The sequence below is a fragment of the Gorilla gorilla genome, chromosome 19 (genome assembly GCF_029281585.2).
Source record: "Gorilla gorilla gorilla isolate KB3781 chromosome 19, NHGRI_mGorGor1-v2.1_pri, whole genome shotgun sequence".
In the NCBI taxonomy this organism is placed as follows: Eukaryota; Metazoa; Chordata; class Mammalia; order Primates; family Hominidae; genus Gorilla; species Gorilla gorilla.
In genome coordinates, this window is record NC_073243.2 from 106,052,468 (window position 1) to 106,071,196 (window position 18,729).

Here is an 18,729-nt window from a genome sequence, read left to right on the forward strand (position 1 = left end):
ATCCCATAATAATTCCTTTCTAACCCTCTCTTAATGAAACACCCCACAATTTACCATGGTGCATGTTCTTCCTTGTTGTAACAAGTCAATTAACACAATGCTGCTCATTCATAGATGCTTTAGTCCTTTTGGGCTGGTAGAACAAAATACCACACCCTAGGCAGCTTACAAACAGCAGAAATTTATTTCTCATAATTCTGGATGCTGGGAGGCCCACGATCAAGGCGCCTGCAGGTTGGGTCTGTGGTGAGAGCCTGTTTTCTTGATAGAGAGCCATCTTCTCACTCTAACCTCACCTGGGGAAAAGGGTGAGGGTCTCTCTGGGGTCTCTTTTATAAGGGCACTAATCTCATTCATGAGAGAGCTGCTCTTTTTCCCTGTTTTCTTACCAGAGGCTACACTTCCTAGTATCATCACTTTAGGAGTTGGGATTTCAACATATTAATTTTGGGGGGACAGAAACATTTAGACCCTAGCAACAAGTGAGCTCATAGTGAGGTTTAGGTAAGAGACATTCAAGAACCATTTCACTAATACTCACACAGCATCTATTGCATGCCAGACATTCTGCTTAGAACACCATGTTGGGCAGGCACAATTCTGACATCATGGTATGCAGTCTACCAGGAAGTATCACAAAAGAGAAGAAGTGGAGGAATAGGAGAGCTGGTCACCATAAGAACCAACCTGGTCTGTGAGACCTTTCCAAGGAAGAGATGTCATTTCCGAGACCTAAATAGAAGTAGGTGATAGCTAGAAAAATAGTATGGGGTAGGGGTTCCCAAATAGGGAGGTTAGCAAGGGTGAAGACCCTTAGATTAAAATGTAGATGACACTTTGAAAGTTGCACCAAAAAACACGTACAGCTGGATGTTGGAGTGTAGGTAGAAAACCCATCCTGCAGGTGCTGGTACAGAGAACCATTGTCCCAGTCAGGCAAATCATCCAACCATTATTGAGTGATTTATAACCCAAAGATCCAATCATTTCTCCAAGGCAGATTTTTCCTAAGATTGACTTCTTGGGATAATCAATCAACTATGATTGACCCTTGGTAGTTTGTCAACATTCTGTGAGGTTCTATGGGAGAGCCCAAGAAGAAAGCTGTGGTCCTGTGCATGACAGTTGAGCATCCGTAATTGCTGAGTAGGCAGCAAAACTCATGCAAAAGAGCAAAGAACAGTTCTTTGTTGTGGTTGTTGTTGTTTTTGATATGGAGTCTTGCTCTGTCACCCAGGTTGGAGTACAGTGGCGTGATCTCGGCTCACTGCAACCTCTGCCTCCCAGGTTCAAGTGATTCTCCTGCCTCAGCCTCCCGAGTAGCTGGGATTACAGGCACCCACCACAATGCCTGGTTAATTTTTGTATTTTTAGTAGAGACGGGGTTTCACCATGTTGGTTAGGGTGGTCTCAAACTCCTGACCTCAGGTGATCCACCCGCCTCAACCTCCCAAAGTGCTGGGATTACAGGTGTGAGCCACCACACCCGGCTTAGAACAGAACAATTCTTAACAGTTCATAAAGAGCATGGACAGTTCCCTCAAGCCTCCCTCTCTTTTCCTTATTTTCCTGGTCCTAAATGTGTTTGCTCTCTCTGCTTTGATTGTTCTCTTGCCTTTATGAAAATTATATAAATAATACATTAAAAATGAATAAAGAAAGCATTATTCCCCCATTATCTGATGTGTTATCACCTTCTCAACATTCATCTTTTAAATGTATATGTACTTAAAAAAAGTCCCACTCAAGTGTCTTCCCATTGCTCCTCCTTCATCTTAAGAACAATAAGCATGTACAGCAATTACTATGTGCCAGGAATTGTTATAAACTCCTTGGATCCTCAAAGCAACCCTAGGAAGTAGGTGCTACTGTGTTCCCTATGTTCCCATGAGGAACTGGGGCAAAGCGAGGTGGAGTAAATTGCCTCCGTTCACACAACTTGGAAGTGGCCCAGCAGGGACTTGCATCTGGGCAGACTGGCCCCAGAGGTCATGCTTTTAACCACTAATAACATCTCTTACTCCATCTCATGTCTTGTGAGCCCACACGGAAAACATAAAAAAGTCCAAGGATGTTTAGGTAATGTTTTGAATGATGGCTCTATAACACTGCCCATATGACTCACACCTAGGGACTCAGGACATGCCCGTCCATCAAGGTGGCCCTCAGAGGGTCCATGACAACCGGTCAAGGTTGGTTTGTTACAAACAACATCTTGTTGTTGTTGTTCTTGATGGATGATGTCCCCACTCCCAATCTGTAACAGCAGGGCCAGCACAGAAACGAGACAGCAAATGCTGCTGTGAGAGGATCTTGCCTTCATAAGAGAGGGTTTTTTTCCCACCCTCCACCCAACACTGGGATGGATGCCTTGGAGCTGGTCTGCTAGACCCCATCCTTCAGTGATATTCCCAAACAGGTTGAAACCTAACAACTGCACAGGGGGAGCTTTTACTTTGTGTCAAAATGCTCTAGGCACCAACCATTTCTTTGAACCACATGTTGGACAAATTGCTTTTGAGCTTCCCTCATGATACTGAGTATATTTCTTCTGAATGTTGAACTCTTAAGCCCATTACTAAGAAGCCAGCTTTCACCCAAGTGACTCCTGTACAATAGAGTTTTAAAAGCACATGGTAAATGATAAAAAGAATAAGAAAACAAATGATTGGAATCATTTACACATTGTATGAAAATATAAATTTAACAAAATCCATGATTTATTTTAGAGAATAAGATTCCAGGTCACCAAATGGAATCATTGATCAATTGGACACCAATAAATTCTAGGTATCTGGCCCCCAGAGTCAATCCCAACTCTAAATTTGCTGTATTGTTAACAAAGAATGTATCTCATTGAGTACAGCAGTACAGGCTACATGCAACCTACAAAATTGTTGTGAGAGTTAAATTAATAACCCTGGGAATGTATACATGCAAGGAGATACACTCAAGTAAACTTGTGGTTGGTTTTACATATTTAAATTTTTTATTTTAGTAGAAATGCCTGTGAAAATGGTCCATGCTGCAATTTAATTTGCATATTTTCTCATCCTAACTACCTCAAGAGTTGACTTTGGAATAGCAGTCTGATAGCAAAACCTTTTATAGAACTCTTTGAGCTGCATGAAAGAAAAAAAAACTAAGTAGATTCAAAGGGATGATAATAATAAATCAGTCCACAAAATAGAGGGTTTTATTAATTTTAGTGGTTTCCTTAGGAAATATTGGTTTACTTCTTGAATAATTGAAAGTTTGCCGAATGCATAATATATGTGTGCATGGTAATGGAATCGGAGGCTCATTTGTATAAGCCACCGAGAGTTGGGATCACTCTGCACAGAAATGACAGAGGAGCCTGATGCTACTGAGTGAGCAGATGCCGGGGGTCCCTAAAGCACAATCTTCTTTTCATTTCTCAAGATGGCGAATGAACCATGTTCATAATTTCTGTATGAATTGTGCTCAGCATGACATTAGGTTGGTGCAAAAGTAATTGTGGTTTCTGTAAGTACTTCTAATGGCAAGAACAACAACTACTTTTGCACCAACCTAATAAAACACGAGAATAAAATATATTGGCATAGTCCTCCCTCTTGCCCTGTTTATGAACAGGGTGATGGCAGATGACTAGGCACACTAGATGCTCCTCCTGAAGCATCCTTTCTTTGGGACCCCTGTGCTATTTCTAAGACATGAATTTGATCATATGCCTCCAATGGTTAAAACCCTGCAAGGCTGAAATTCAAACTCCTTTGTAAGTGCTGTGGACTGACTTGTGTCCTCCCAAATTCATATAGGGTCTTTAGGAAGTAATTTAAATGAGGGCATAAGAGTGGGATCCTAGCCTGACAATATTGGTGTCCTTATAAGAAAAGTGAGAGACACCAGCACTCCTGCCCCCTGTGTGCACACACAAGGAGAGGCCATGTGAGCACACAGCCAGAAGTCAGCCAACCGCCAGCCAGGAAGAGAACCTTCCCCAGAAACTAAATCTGTTTGCTGCTTGACCTTGAACTTCCGGCCCCCAGAATTGTGAGAGAATAAATGCCTTTTGTTGAAGCCCCCCAGCCTGTGGGATTCTGCGAGGCAGGCAGAGCTGACTAAGACAGGAAGGTGCTCAGTCTTCTTCATGATCTGCCTTCTAATGTGTCTTGAGCCCTCTCTCTCCATGGCCTTGTGGAAGCTTCATCTTAGATACTCCAGGCTCTGTGAGGCTCTGGGAATAGACCAAGCTTTCAGGTCTTTCTTTCCTTCCCATCAGGAATGCTTTTTTCTCTTTTCCTCAGCCTTAGCTGAGCTACCACCTCTTCCAGACACCTGCTCAGGCCCACCGTTCTGGTCAGGTGCCTCTCTGTGGGCCCCTCCTGCACCTGAGCACAGGTATAACAGTGCCCTCACTCCACGATGTAACCGTTGGTCTCTGTTCTATCACCCTTACTAGACCTCGAGTTTCAGAGCAGTGCAATCTACGCCTTGCGTTTCTGAAACTCCCTTCCTTCACCCAGAGCTTGGCACAGAGTGGGCAATCAGCAGTGTGGAGAGTCACAGTTGACCGAATAAGGAAGGGGCGGATGACATAGGAGACATATGGCTTTGTGCTCTACTTACCTTTGAAGTCAGAGATTGGGCCCCTTATGGAGAAAGGGGATGGGAGGTGAAGGAGGGGCCGTGCGACTGTCCTCTGTTAGCCTGTGTTTCACTACCTGCTACCAGACTGGAGCTGACTCTCTCAAAGCCCCCTCCTTGCCCCTCCCTTTACCTCACCTTTCTTTTCAATTCCCTGCCCCTTCCCTTCTCCCTTTCTGGGGATAAAAGCCTTGGAGGAAGTTTTGGCCAGGAGTCAGAGGGGAGGTTTAGAAAGACGAATGTGGTAGGGTGTCCATTCCAGACTCGCGGTGCTGAGATGCTGGACGTGCAGTCTGGCCCTGGAAGACCTGCAAGCAGTGGCAGTGCTGTGAGGTGAACTGCACCCAGGATGGGAGCCACCCAAGCCAACGGTCCAAGGGGCCAAATTCAAGACAAACCCGTGTACCAAAGAGACTGGGACGGAGTGAAGCATTCAGAAGAAATGAGGTCCCAGCCACCCCCCGGCCTGTGGTCCAGGTACACTGACTGTCATGTCTATGGTTCCAGCCTTGGAGAGGCAAAGTTAATTTATCAGAAAATATTTACTCACATCTCCCATGTACCACCTTCTAGGTGCTTAGCAAACTTCAGTGAATGCATCTGACATAGGTCTTGCCTCCTGGGGTGTTACACTCCAGCAGAGGATCCAGAAACATTTCAAAAGATGCAATAACATTTTTTTAAAAATCTATCTTTTAGAAGAAGAAAAGTCCTGTGGGAAAAGACAGAAGTAGAGCAGAATGAAACGAAAGTCAAGGCCTGGTCCAGAAGGACTCAGTGAGTTCGGGTTGAAGGAGTGAATAAATTCATCCATGGATGCCCTAAGCCTCTTCAAAGTTACTTGACATTAAATTCCCCATCCTCACAGCCTTCTCTCCTTATCTGTCTCTGCCCTTGTATCCCTCATCTTCAGCACAGAAGGAACTCAGTAAATGTTAGATGAATAGATGGACTTTTGCTGTGGGTCCCGAATGAGGGCTTCCTCCCATCTCAAGTGGACATTGCAGTGGAGACTCAGTTCTGAATTCGGAGTCCCCCAGGGTCTCTCCTCATCAATTCAGAAGCCATCCTGCCTCACAGCAGCTTGATCATAAAACACAGCCCAGCCAGCACTGGGCACTTTGACTCACTGTTTTATTAATGGGTTCCTTCTGCAAATATTTATCACCCCCTTTGGGATTTCAGGTAGCTCTAGGCCCTAGTCTGCATTTACTTTGTCCTTAAGAAAGAACAAAAGCTGGGCTTTTCTAGTTGTCCCCTGTGAGAGTGGGGTTCAGATGAATGGTGTGGACAGAAACAGATCATACCATCTCACCCAGGGGACCAACCAACAACCTCCCGAAGAACAGATGAGGGACGTCCTTTGAAAAGTAAGGTCTAGATCAATGTGATTATCTGTGATTCATAGGACCGCAGAGCATCACCACCCTCCCTAGGGGCACTGCACATAGTCTTTGCTTGGCTAATGCTTGACGGTTGCTGCCACAGAGTCAGGTGGATAAGGCGGGGGTTGGTGATGCATGGCCTCCCTTTTGCATTTTGGGACAAGGGACTATGGCTCAGAGGGGGCCCTTGACTTGTGAGAGGCCCACAGCCAGTAGGTGAGAAAGCCAGAATTGGAACCCACCATGCCAGTGGTGGGCACAAACCGCCATAGAAGGTCCTAGCAGGAGACTAGAGGGTAGGCACAGGGAATAAGGCCTCAAGAGATTGCAGGAGAAGGAGGAATATTCCTGAACCCCGGCAGGTCATCAGGAATCCAGAGTCCTGCATACAGAGTGCACACTCAGAGCCTGCTTGTGGGGGCTCGAGGCAGGAGTCCATGTCAGCTGGGAGTGGGGCACTGTTGCTTTGGCTTGGTGGAGCTGACCTCCTCGTGGCTGAGCCTTTGTCTGGGGAGAAGCTGCTCAGCAGGCAGCTGAGAAGCTGTGTCTCCACTCACGTAGGTGGGAAAGGGTTGCCCTGACAGCTCATCACTAATCTTAAGGCCCACCAGAGGCCTAAATGTAGCTTCTTGGGACAAGATGCTGTCCCATAACTTGATTCTAATGGTGGGACAAAATGGAGCGAAGCTATTATTCTTTTTTTAAAACAGCTATGCCATATGTGAAATATACATAAAATAGATGTGCGTCTGTGTGTGTGTATCCAGCACATACTTAGATAATATGTGAGTTCTGTCTCCTCACATGACGTCCCATTGTGCAACGGGATATAAAGTTAAAACTGCTTGCCTTCTCCTCACCCCCACTCCCCAGGCCCAGAGGAAAACTATCTTAACAGACTTTTCTCTGTGTGTGTACTTTCCATAACCAGGGCTTCTCTTAATACAAATCTGGATATCCACAGGAAGTGCCTGCTAAATAGCAGACGACAATATGCTGGGGCATTCCCAGTAAGTCAGTGACGTGTGTGTGGGGAATTCTGTAGTAGCACAAAGGTTATCACAGAGAGGCACTTAGGCTGGAAATCTGAAATACACGAAACCTGAAATTGTGAAGAGCCTGGCTCAGGGTGGCGGGCAGGTAAGAAGGCAGACGGCCCCTCGCTGCCAGCCTTGAGAGGAGCTGATATTTATAATGAACGTATTATACTTTATGCTCATTATAAATACCAGCTCCCTATGACCTTGAGATGGCAGATGGGGAAACAGGCACCAGGGAGTCTGAGGGCTCATCTAGGGCTCCACACTTGGGCAGAGACAACCCTGGGGCTCAACACGGCTATGTGCACCCACCTCCTCTCATGCCCCAGGGGTCACTGAAGCCCTGTACTCTCTGGGCCAGAGGCCTTGGAATGAGTGGCAGCCCAGAGGTGGGAGCTCTATGATCTGGGGGCTGTGAAGGAACAGCCCAAATCCATCACACCTTGGCAAAGTGGGCAGGTGGGGAGCATTCTCGTAGCAATGGCCTCTCTACACCTAATGCAGACGCTCTGTTCCAAGGAGTAGAAAGCAAGAACATGGCACATCTGAGTGCACAGCGACACAGAGGAATGTGCTCTTTCTCTCACTGGGACTAGCATTCTGGGCCTGGAAAGGCTGGATTTGACCTCATGAGCAGGGAGGCAAATGTAAAGCTGCTTCCCTCCCCTCCCGCTGCTACAGTGCAGGGAACAATAAACAGCACTGGGAGAATGACTGGCAGCTGCTTCCCCACCAATCTTGAAATTACTCCCAACCAAAGAGTGTGAACCGCAGAGATAAAGCTGTTGTGAAACATGAACCGGCCCGTGGCTGCCTGCCTGCTTAAGCTCTTTGTTTTTTTGCTTTTGTTTTTGTTTTTGTTTTTTTTGAAATGGAGTCTCGCTCTGTCACCAAGGCTGCAGTGCAGTGGCTCCATCTCTGCTCACTCCAACGTCCACCTCCCTGGTTCAAGTGATTCTCCAGCCTCAGCCACCTGAGTAGCTGGGATTACAGGTGTGCGCTACCATGCCTGGCTAATTTTTGTATTTTTAGTAGAGACGGGGTTTCACCATGTTGGCCAGGCTGGTCTCGAACTCCTGACCTCTGGTGATCTGTCCGTCTCGGCCTCCCAAAGTGCAGGGATTACAGGCGTGAGCCACCGCACCTGGCCTTAAGCTCTTTTCAATGTTTAATTCTTCTATTTTCTTTGGGCCATGTGCTTTAACCAGCTAAGTGATCTGCATAGGCTCCTAATGCAGTGCGGCTCTTGGTGAGTAGGAAGAGGCTTAAACTGAATGTCTTCAAAGGGCTGCTGTGATCTCCGCGTGGTGTCCTTGTGGTGGCCAGAGTAATTATCCACTCAGCCCTGACAGTGGGGTGAACCCAAGCTTGGCCTGCTCTGAGCAGACCCTGGGAACGATTATGAGTGGGTGTTACCTTCACATGATACAGTGGTGGGTGGGAAGCATGGTGGGAAGTGAGCCTGAGTTAATTTGCTAACCATATGCATCATGCATATGGTTGAGTCATGACTATTCTTCAGGTTGACCTCGTAAAGTGGCATTTCAGCCACCGGCCGATGGACTCTTACCTTATGTGAGGGTGCAGAACACCCCTCAGCATGTACCCCTCCTGCTCTAGTCCCACACCCCGCCTGCTGATTCTCACAGCCCTCGTCACGCAGGCATTGAGGATTCTCTGTCCCCACTAACCTGCACGCTCTGCAAAACAGGCACCAACCAGGTTTTGTTCATCCACACGGCTCGGGTTATGCACAGACACCAGTGCTCAATAAATGAAGTCTGAGTGGATAACGTCTCAGTCATCCACCGTATTTCAGTCCCTCCTTGGCTGCCTCTCTACCCCAGCCACAGAGGCTTCTGCCCATGACATCACCACCCCAGTTAGTGTCTAGAAAGAGTGTCTTATTTAATTCCTTTATTATTTTGCATTTTACAAAGTATTTCTCATTATTTTGCAGAGTGATGCAAAGTGAATCTGAGCTCTCCTAAATGGAAAGACTAAGGGAAGAGCTCATCTCATACTTCGTGGACTTGGTGTTTCAATCCATGTGAGGACATGATTGCAAACACTGCCCGGAAATCAGGTGGACCTCATGCTCAGGCCGCTTTATTCAGGTTTCCCACGGTGGCACTATTCACATTTAGAGCTGCGTCTTTCTTTGTTATTGGGGGAGCCCTGTGCCCCATAGGATGTTCAGTGGCAACCTGGCCTCTACCAGCTTATGCCACTAGCAGCCTCCTCTAGGACAAATGGCAACCAAAAATGTCTCCAGATACTGTTTATCACCCCCCAGTAGGGCAAAATAGTGCCAGGTTGCCAACCAAGACTTCAATGTGGTGGTGGAGAAACACGCCTCTCGCCAAGAGTGCCAGTGTTGATGGGTTCAGCAGACACTTCCGCCAGAGCAAGTCTGCTGCACACCTTCTGGCAATGGGAACTTATGAGAAAACATATTAATCTGTGATGATTTGAAAATATTTAATATGTTATTACCATTTGTGGATCAGAGCATCTTGTACTTCCTAAACTTTTTGCAATTACAGCCCAAGCAACTCTTCCAGCCCAACTTGAGTCTGAGATGGTTATCACAAATGTGCCCATTGTGTGGATGGAAAAACCAAGCCCTGGAAGGGTTGAGAGGCAGGAGCAAGGCTGAGACAGTATGGTACTGGAACACAGACCTTTTAAGCCCTAAGCTCTACAAAACCATTAGATTTTGTTGCTTCAACATTTCTTTTCTGGGGAGTAATTTGGCTGATTTTATTGGAATCTCCTGCCAGCCATGCGGTTATTACACTCTTGTTGCTTCTATAGACTGTCTACCAGATAGCTAGGTTTAGGGAATCCTGCTCCTGAAATGGGTCCACTGAATCCAGGACGCCTTGCAGGTTCTGGCTGGGTGGTGTGCTTGTTTCTATCACTGAAAAGAAACAATTAGACTCACTCGGGGGACCTGAATCTCAGAATTTCTTTGCTTTTGCAAAGGCATGGCACTATTTTTGGATGGCTGCAGATGCAAACAAGGGCTTTGGCAGGCAGAGGTGGGCCCAGCTGGGGAGACGATGCAGTTAATAGAATGTCGTTGTGGAGACAGTGTTGGTTACCCTAGCTGCTGCAGGTTTGGGTAGACTCACAGCTAGCAATGGGCCAGGAAGTTTGGGAAACATCATCAGGCTGTTCTGGAAATGCTAATGAGCCGCTGCTCAGCTGTTGCTTTACCTGTCTGTTTGATGAGATGTGTGGGTGGGCATTGTGCTTCCCAGGAAAGAAAGCAATAACCCAGGCTGAAAACCTGGGCACTAATAAAATGCATGCAGAGGAGATGATGATGGCTTTATGTAGGAGTCATGAGGTCTTGGCAACAGCAAAAACAAGAGAAAGTGAGTTGGTAACGGATGATCAATTTCACACTAAAGTACACAACAAACCCAAATTAAAGTCCGTGTTCAGGAGCCAGCAGAGGCATTGTGCTGACTGTAATTGTGGCTTCCATTAAATAACCCTCTTTGTCTTCCAGCTTCACTGCTAGGACTTCTACCTCCAAGGACAATAATGCCCCACATTGCGTGGAAGGTGCAGTCAGCTGTAGTTCTCAGTACCTTTAATTACCAAAGGTAGGAGGGTCTGCAACAGCATGGGAGAATTTCTCAGAAACTGCTACTAGTATCATCTATTTAACAAACAAGTCAGCTGTCACCTGTTTTTAGGTTTAGCCACTGCCTTCTCACACATCTGCATCCCAAATAGACCCTGTGGCGTAACTGAATTTAGATCCTTTCCTCTTGAGCAGTGTATGAGTTTCCCGAGGTTGCCATAACAAATTACCACAAATGTGGTGGCTTAAAACAGCAGAAATTTGTTTTCTGGTAGTTTTGGAAGCTGGAAGTCTGACCTCAAGGTATCAGGAAGGCTGCGCTCCCACTGAAGGTTCTAGGGGAGGATTCTTCCTTCTCTCTTCCAGCTTCTGGTGGCTGCAGACGTTGGCTTGTGGCTGCGTGGCTCCTGTCTCTGCCTCCATCTTCACATGAACTTCCCTTCTCTGTGTGTCTCTTCAAAGAACACCTGCTATTGGTAGCCGAGTGTGGTGGCGTGCGCCTGTACTCTCAGCTACTCGGGAGGCTGAGGCATGAGAATCGCTTGAACCTGAGAGTAAGAAGTTGCAGTCAGCTGAGATCATGCCACTGCACTCCAGCCTGGGGGACATAGCAAAACACCATAAAAACAAAACAAAACAAAACAAAACAAAACAAAACAAAACAAAACAAAACAAAACAAAAACCTGCTATTGGATTTAGGGTCCACCCCGATAATCCAGGATGAGTTCTTCTGAGTTCTTCACCTAGAGATCCTTCACTCCGTTCTTTACTCTGCTGTAGACTGAATCTGTATGTCCCCCTAAAATTCATTATTTGAAATCCTAACCCCAAATGTGATGGTATTAGGAGGTGGGGCCCTTGGGGGCGATTAGTTCATGAGGACAGAGCCCTTGAGAACGGGATTAGTGCTTTTATAAAAGAGGTCTGAGGGAGCTTGGTTGCTCCCTCCACCATATGAAGACAAAACAACAAGTCGGCCATCTGTGAACCTGGAAAGTGGCCCTCACCAGACACCAAACCTGCCAGCAACTTCTTCTTGCATTTCCCAGCCTCCAGATCTGTAAAAAATAATTTTCCATTGTTTATAAATTGCCCAGTTTGTGGTATTTTGTTATAATAGCACAAACGGAGTAAGACATCATCCATGGATGTGACCCTTTTTCCAAATAAGGTCACATTCAGCGGTTCTAGGGGTTAGGAGGTGGAAATATATTTTGGGGGCCATCATTCAGCCCACGACAAGCAATGATGCATCTGAAAGGCCTGGTGTGGGAGAAGGGGTCACTACTTACTTGTGCTTCTTTTTGTGCAATGCACTATCATTTCTGGCCTGTGGATCTATAGTCATCAAGCCTGGGAGGGTGTGGCTGGCTACATCGCCTCTCATGTCTCTGCTGAAGGGCCTTCATGTTTCAGAGGAGTCTTTCATCATGTTGGGGATCAACTCAAAGCCGTTGTCTGGACAGAGGTGGGTGGAAAGACAGCAGAGGCCCAGCAGGTGTGAAATGACCTATGGGCAGGCGGATTTGTCCACATCTCGTTGGAGCATGGGGTCAGTCTGGGGACACAGATGCCTGCATGTAGAGTGCTGTGTCAGGATCTGTGGCCTCCCCTCAGGGTGTTGAATGTCTTTGACACCTGCTAGGGGAGGAGGGAGCACTATAGTCATCAAAGAGAAAGTGGAGGCTCAGCAGATGCTGAATGAGTATGATGCCTGCGGAGTTTGTTATTCCCAGGTTTCCTAAGCCATGTGCTGCTGAGGCCTGAAGGGAGGCAGGGATATAAAGAATGGACATGACCTGGTCCCCAGATGGAACTCTCTGCTCTGTCTGTCTCTGGGCTTCCTCATTTAATCAGGAGACAGTTGGGAGAATGCAAGACTTCTGTGAGCCTATGAAAACATAGGCCTCAGTAATGGGGCAGCTAGGGAGTTCCAGGTCCCAGTCTCCTGGTCAGCACCTGTAAGGATCCATGCTTTCCTCCTGGTCTTGTGGATTGACTTCCTATCAGGATTTCTGAGCCTAGAGTCTCTCCTGATGAATTTCCAAAGCCTACAACTCAACGGCATATCATTAGCTGATCTTAACCTGCTACTACTATGTTGGGCTCAAGTGACTGCTTTCCTTTTACAATCATTGTCTCCTTTAACAGATGAGAAAATTGAGGCACAGAGAGCTCAAGAAGCTTGCTCCCAATCACAGAGCTGATAAGTAGCAGATCCAAGATGCAAATCCAGGTGATCTGCCCCCAAGGCTCACACTCCCAGCTACTGCACACAGAACCTCAGAAGCCCATGCTTCCGGCACAGCTGTGCTGCAATGAGTTTGTGTGAGTAAGAGTTCTGAGAATTTCTTTATTTCTTTCAAATTCTCCATGCTTTTTTGAGCGGTAGATGGTATTTTATATAATGAATACACAGTAAATGTTGAATCAAAATTAATTAATTATAGCATGAATGAGGCTAATTATGTAATTTATCATAGTCATAGATTTTCTATATTTCAAATAAAGATGATAGAATTTGCTGCCTTATAGCCTTAAATATAAGATGAGAAATGTAAATCCCAGCTCAAGTGCAATGGGCTTGGTGGAGAACCCAAGGGGGAGAGAATGAGGCTGCCATTTGTAACTGTCATTGAGCACATTCAGCTGAATTCCAGGGACAAGTGTGATTCTATTTTGGGGTCCAGGAAGAGGCTATTTTGAACCTTCAGATCTGGGTTGCCTCCTCCCTTCTCACTGCAGCATCAGCTCTCAAGATAATCGTGGCATCAGACACATGGAGATGTTAACCCTACCGCAAGAATCCAACTCATTAGTGAGGCCACCAATTCCACTGAAAACCCTGGATGCCCTTTTCCAGGAAGCACCTGCCTGCCCTCTCATGAAATAACTCTCTCCTGCCTCTTTCCTCCCCTCCCTCACCATCCCGACCCACACCCAATTTCCCAGATAGACTTCTTTCAAAGAACTTTCTGTGTCATTCTGTTCATAATGTAAAGAAAAATAAATTAAAATAGGACTACTTCTTTTGTCCCAGAGATTAGTCTATAAAGATTGGCCTTTGTAACATGAAGAAAGGACAGAGCTCATGAAAAGTTCAAAAGAGGTGATTCCCACATGAGCTAAAATTTTTAAAAGTCATGTAGTGGGGAGGGCCATATGATGGGAAAGTTCATGGGGTGGGAGGTCCAGGGAGTGGGAGATCCATGTGGTGGGAGGTCCAGGGAGTGGGAGGCCCATGGGGTGGGGAGGTCCATGGGGTGGGAGGTCCATGGGGTGGGAGGTCCATGGGGTGGGAAGGTCCATGGATTTGGAGGTCTATGTGGTGGGAGGTCCATGGGGTGGGAAGGTCCATGGGGTGGGAAGGTCCATGGGGTGGGAAGGTCCATGGGGTGGGAAAGTCCATGGGGTGGGGAAGGTCCATGGGGTGGGAAGGTCCATGGGGTGGGGAAGGTCCATGGGGTGGGAAGGTCCATGGGGTGGGGAAGGTCCATGGGGTGGGAAGGTCCATGGGGTGGGAAGGTCCATGGGGTGGTGAAGGTCCATGGGGTGGGAAGGTCTGTGCAGTGGGGAGGTCCATGGAGAAGGAAGGTCCATGGGTTGGGGAGGTCCATGCAGTGGGGAGGTCCATGGAGTGGGAAGGTCCATTGGGGAGGTCCATGGGATGGGGAGGTCCATGGAGTGGGAAGGTCTATGGGGTGGGAGGTTCCTGGGGTGGGAGGTTTATAGAGTCAGGAGGCCCATGGAGAGGGAGGTCTATGAGTGGGGAGGTCCATGGAGAGGGAGATCCATGGGTGGGAAGGGTCCATGGAGTTGGAAGTTCCCTGGGGTGGAAGGACCCTGGGGTGGGAGGTCCATGGAGTGGGAGATCCATGGGGTGGGAGGTCTATGTGGTGGGAGGTCCATGTGGTGAGAAGTCCATGGGGAGGCCCATGGAGCTGGAAGATCCCTAAGGTGGGGAGGTCCACGTGGTGGGAGGTCCATGTAGTGGGAACGTCCATGTGGTGGGAGGTCCATGTAGTGGGAACGTCCATGGGGTGGGAAGGTCCATGAAGTGGGGAGATTCATGTAGTGGGAAGGTCCATGGGGTGGGAGGTCCATGGGGTGGGAGGTCCATGGGGTGTAGAGGTAGATGGGTCGGGAGGTCCCTGCAGTGGGAGATTTATGTGATAAGAGAGGTTCATGGGATGGGGAAATCCCTGGGGCAAGTGGGAGGTCCATGGAATAGGGAGGTTCCTGGGATGGGGAAGTCCATGGGGTGAGAAGGAGGTCCCCAGGGTGAGTGGGAGGCCCTGGGGTGTGGAGGTCCCCGGGGTGGGAGGCCCACAAGATGGGGTGATCCTTTACTGATAGCCTCTCTGGTCCTTGGTGTTTCCTGAAGCTCCAGGCAAGGAGCCGAAAAGCGGGGCAGGGTATCTCAGCACGTGGAAGGGGAAGGACTGCCCTGTGCTCTGCTGTCATTAGCCTTCCTCTGCAGCATGTCTCGTCACCAGGGAGCATATTTATTGACAGAGAAGATGATTGAGAAAAACAGGAACCATCTTTCTTTCTCAACTTCCCTCAAATATATTTATTGAGATTTGTGATACATTAAAAAGAAAAATAATATTTAAAATTAAAATTTCACTGGTCGCATAGTATATAATTTGTCTTTTGGAAATCTCAAAAAAGACATCTTTAGCCAAAAAACCCAAACAACCTGGGATAATTACTGTTGACCAGCCAGGGTTTATCTTTCCATCCCTTATCAATGTGATTAAAAAATAGGTCAAATTGCAATTGTCTTTTTTTTTGTCTTTTCTCAGCTCAGTGGAAGTTTATATAATAAAATCTCTAGTGGTGAGTGTACAATTTGATGAGTTTGACAAAAATATATAGTCATTTAACCATCAGCACAATCATGATATAAAACATTATATTCAGCCCCAAAAGTTTTTCTGTACCACTTAGCTGTCAATCCCTTTCCCAAGCCTCCAACACCTGACAAACGCTGATCCATTTTCTATCACCATAGTTTTGCCTTTTCCAGATTGCCTTGTAAGCATAATAGTATGTAGCCTTTTGTATCTGGCTGGTTTCACTTAGCATAATGCTTTGAAGATTCATCCATATTGCAGCGTATAGCAGTAACTTACTATTTTTTATTATTGAGTAGTATCTCATTGTATGGAGTTCTATAATATGCTTATCCACTTTCTGGTTGATGGACACTTGGATTCTTTTCAGATGCTGGCTATGATGAATAATGCTGCTAAGAATAAACAAACAAATCTTTACATGGACATATGTATTTATTTCTCTTGGGTAACTACCTGGGAGTGGAATTGCTAATGTCTTATGGTAAGTGTGCGTTTAACTTGGTGGGATACTGCCAATCTGTTTCCTAAAATGGCGGTGCCATTTCCCAACCCGTCAGCAATGTAGGAGAATTTTGGTTGCTCCAAATTGTTGACATCACTTGATATTGTCAGTCTTTGTAATTTTAGTCACTCTGTGGTTTAATTTACATTTTGCTAACGACCAAAAATGACAAGCATCTTTTCATGTATGTATTTGCTATATGCATATACTCTTTGGTGAAGTGTTTGTCCAAATATTTTGGCTAATTTAAAAAACTGAGGTATTGGGCAGGCCTGATGGCTTATGCCTGTAATTCTAGCACTTTTGGAGGCCAAGGCAGGCGGATCATGAGGTCAGGAGCTTGAGACCAGCCTGACCAGCATGGTGAAACCCTGTCTCTACTAAAAATACAAAAAATTAGCCAGGTGTGGTGGCAGGTACCTGTAATCCCAGTTACTCGGGAGACTGAGGCAGGAGAATCACTTGAATCCAGGAGGTGGAGGTTGCAGTGAGCTGAGACTGCACCACTGCACTCCAGCCTGGGCAACATAGCAAGTCTCCATCTCAAAACAAAAACAAAAACAAAAATAAACAACAAAAAAAAACCCCTGAGGTTCTTCCTAATTATTGAATTAAAAATGTGTGTGTTACATTCTGAATAGAAATACTTTACTGAATATATGTTACTCAAATATTTTATCTCATATAATATTGTGGTTTGCCTTTTCATTTTCTTAATGGTGTCTGCTATAGTCTAAATGTGTTCCCCAAAAACCATGTGTTGGGAACTTAATCCCCAATGCAGTAGTATTGGGAGATGGGGACTTTTGGCAGGTGTTTTGGTCATGAGGGCTTGGCCTTCAGGAACAGATCAATGCCACTATAAGAAAGGCCTTCAGGAGGGGATTCGTTATCACTTGCTCTTTTGCCTTCTGCCACGTGAGGATGCAGCAAGAAGGCCCTCACTAAACACCACACCTGGATCTTAGGCTTCCCAGCCTCCAGAATTTGAGAAATAAATTTCTGTTTTTTATAATTTATCCATTGAATTAGGCTGTTCTTGCATTGCTATAAAGAAATAACTGAGACTGGCTAATTTATAAAGAAAAGAGATTTAATTGGCTCATGGTTCTGCAGGCTGTACAGGAAGCATGGTGTGCTCAGCTTCTGGGGAGGCCTCGGGAAGCTCACAATCATGGTGGGAAGCATAGGAAGAGCAGGCATGTCACATGGCCACAGCAGGAGCAAGAGAAAGATGGGAGAGGTGCCACACTTTTAAACAACGAGATCTTGTGAGGACACACTTACTATTGCAAGGACAGCACTAAGAGCATGATCCTAACCCATTCATGGGAAATCTGCCCCATGATCCATCACCTCCCACGAGGCCCCACTGCCAACACTGGGGATTACAATTTGACATGAGATTTGGGTGACGACCCAGATCCAAACCCTGTCACCTGTTCTCAGGTATTCTGTTATGGTAACACAAATCAGAAGAAGATAGTGGCTTTTGGAGCACGAAAGTTTTAAATTATGATGATGTTTAATGTAGTTTGTGCTTCCTATGCCTTATTTTTAAAATCCTTGCTTTTCCTGAGGTTGCAAAGTTTTTCTCTGTGTTTTCTTCTACAAGTTTTATAGTTGTAGCTATTATTGTTAAGCTATTATCCTTTTTGAGTTAGTTTTTTTAATGGTATTGGTTTAGGTCCAGGTTTATTTATTTTTAGTATAGATGTCCAAGTGTTCTCTCACCATTTGTTGAAAAATGTATCCACTTCCCATATGGAATTACCTTGGCATCTTGTTGAAAATAAATTTCACATATATGCATGTCCTGTTTCTGGACTTTTTCTTTGGTTCCATTGTTGTATATGTTTATATGTATGCGAATGCTGTCCAGCTACTATAAATTTATAGTCAGTCTTTTAAGTAGTGTGGACTATCGAAGTTTGTTCTTTTTCAACATTGTTTGGCTTTTCTATGTTATTTGTATTTTCATGTAAATTTTTGAATTAGCTTATCAACTCTACAAATAGTCCTGCTGGATTTTGATTGGAGTTATATTAAATCTATAGATCAACTTATATATAATTGCCTACTTACTATGTTGAGTCTTCTGATTTGTGGACATGGTATATGTCTCCATTTATTGGGGTTCTACTTACTTCTGTCAGCTAATATTCTGTATTTTTTAGTGTACAGATCTTGAACTTCTTTGACAATTTTTTCTTTATATATTTCATATTTTGATGCATTTGTAAATGGTATTATATTATTTTATTAATTATATCTATGTTTCATTATTAGTACACAAAATTCAATTAATTTTTATATTACAGTATCCTGCAGCCTTGTTTGGAAGATTCATTAATATTTTCCAAATAAAAGACCATTTTTTTTTCATTTTATGTTACTAGTATTTCTTTTTTTTAATTATACTTTAAGTTTTAGGGTACATGTGCAGGTTTGTTACATATGTATACATGTGCCATGTTGGTGTGCTGCACCCATTAACTGGTCATTTAACATTACGTATATCTCCTAATGCTATCCCTCCCCCCTCCCCTGTTGGGTGATGTCTGTTTTTTGTCTTTTCTTTTAATAAAAAAATGAAAAATCTTTGCTTTAAAATGCAGAACTTCAGTGTTCCCGAGAAGAAGAGAATGAGTTATTTTTCCCCTATGGACATAGAAGGAATGGCAGGAATTAGCATTTTAAGAAGTCTCAATA

At 45.4% G+C, this 18,729-nt stretch overlaps 1 long non-coding RNA gene across 1 annotated transcript in view; it reads left to right on the plus strand.

Annotated features, from left to right (window-relative positions):
• LOC134757629 (uncharacterized) overlaps window positions 1–18,401 on the plus strand; it is a 273,011-nt gene extending 254,610 nt beyond the window's left edge. Inside the window, exons 7-9 of the long non-coding RNA XR_010131849.1 lie at window positions 12,805–12,981; window positions 15,883–15,996; window positions 17,134–18,401. This is a non-coding gene — a long non-coding RNA (uncharacterized lncRNA). The remainder of the gene's footprint in view (window positions 1–12,804; window positions 12,982–15,882; window positions 15,997–17,133) is intronic.
• Window positions 18,402–18,729: the final 328 nt, after the last annotated feature.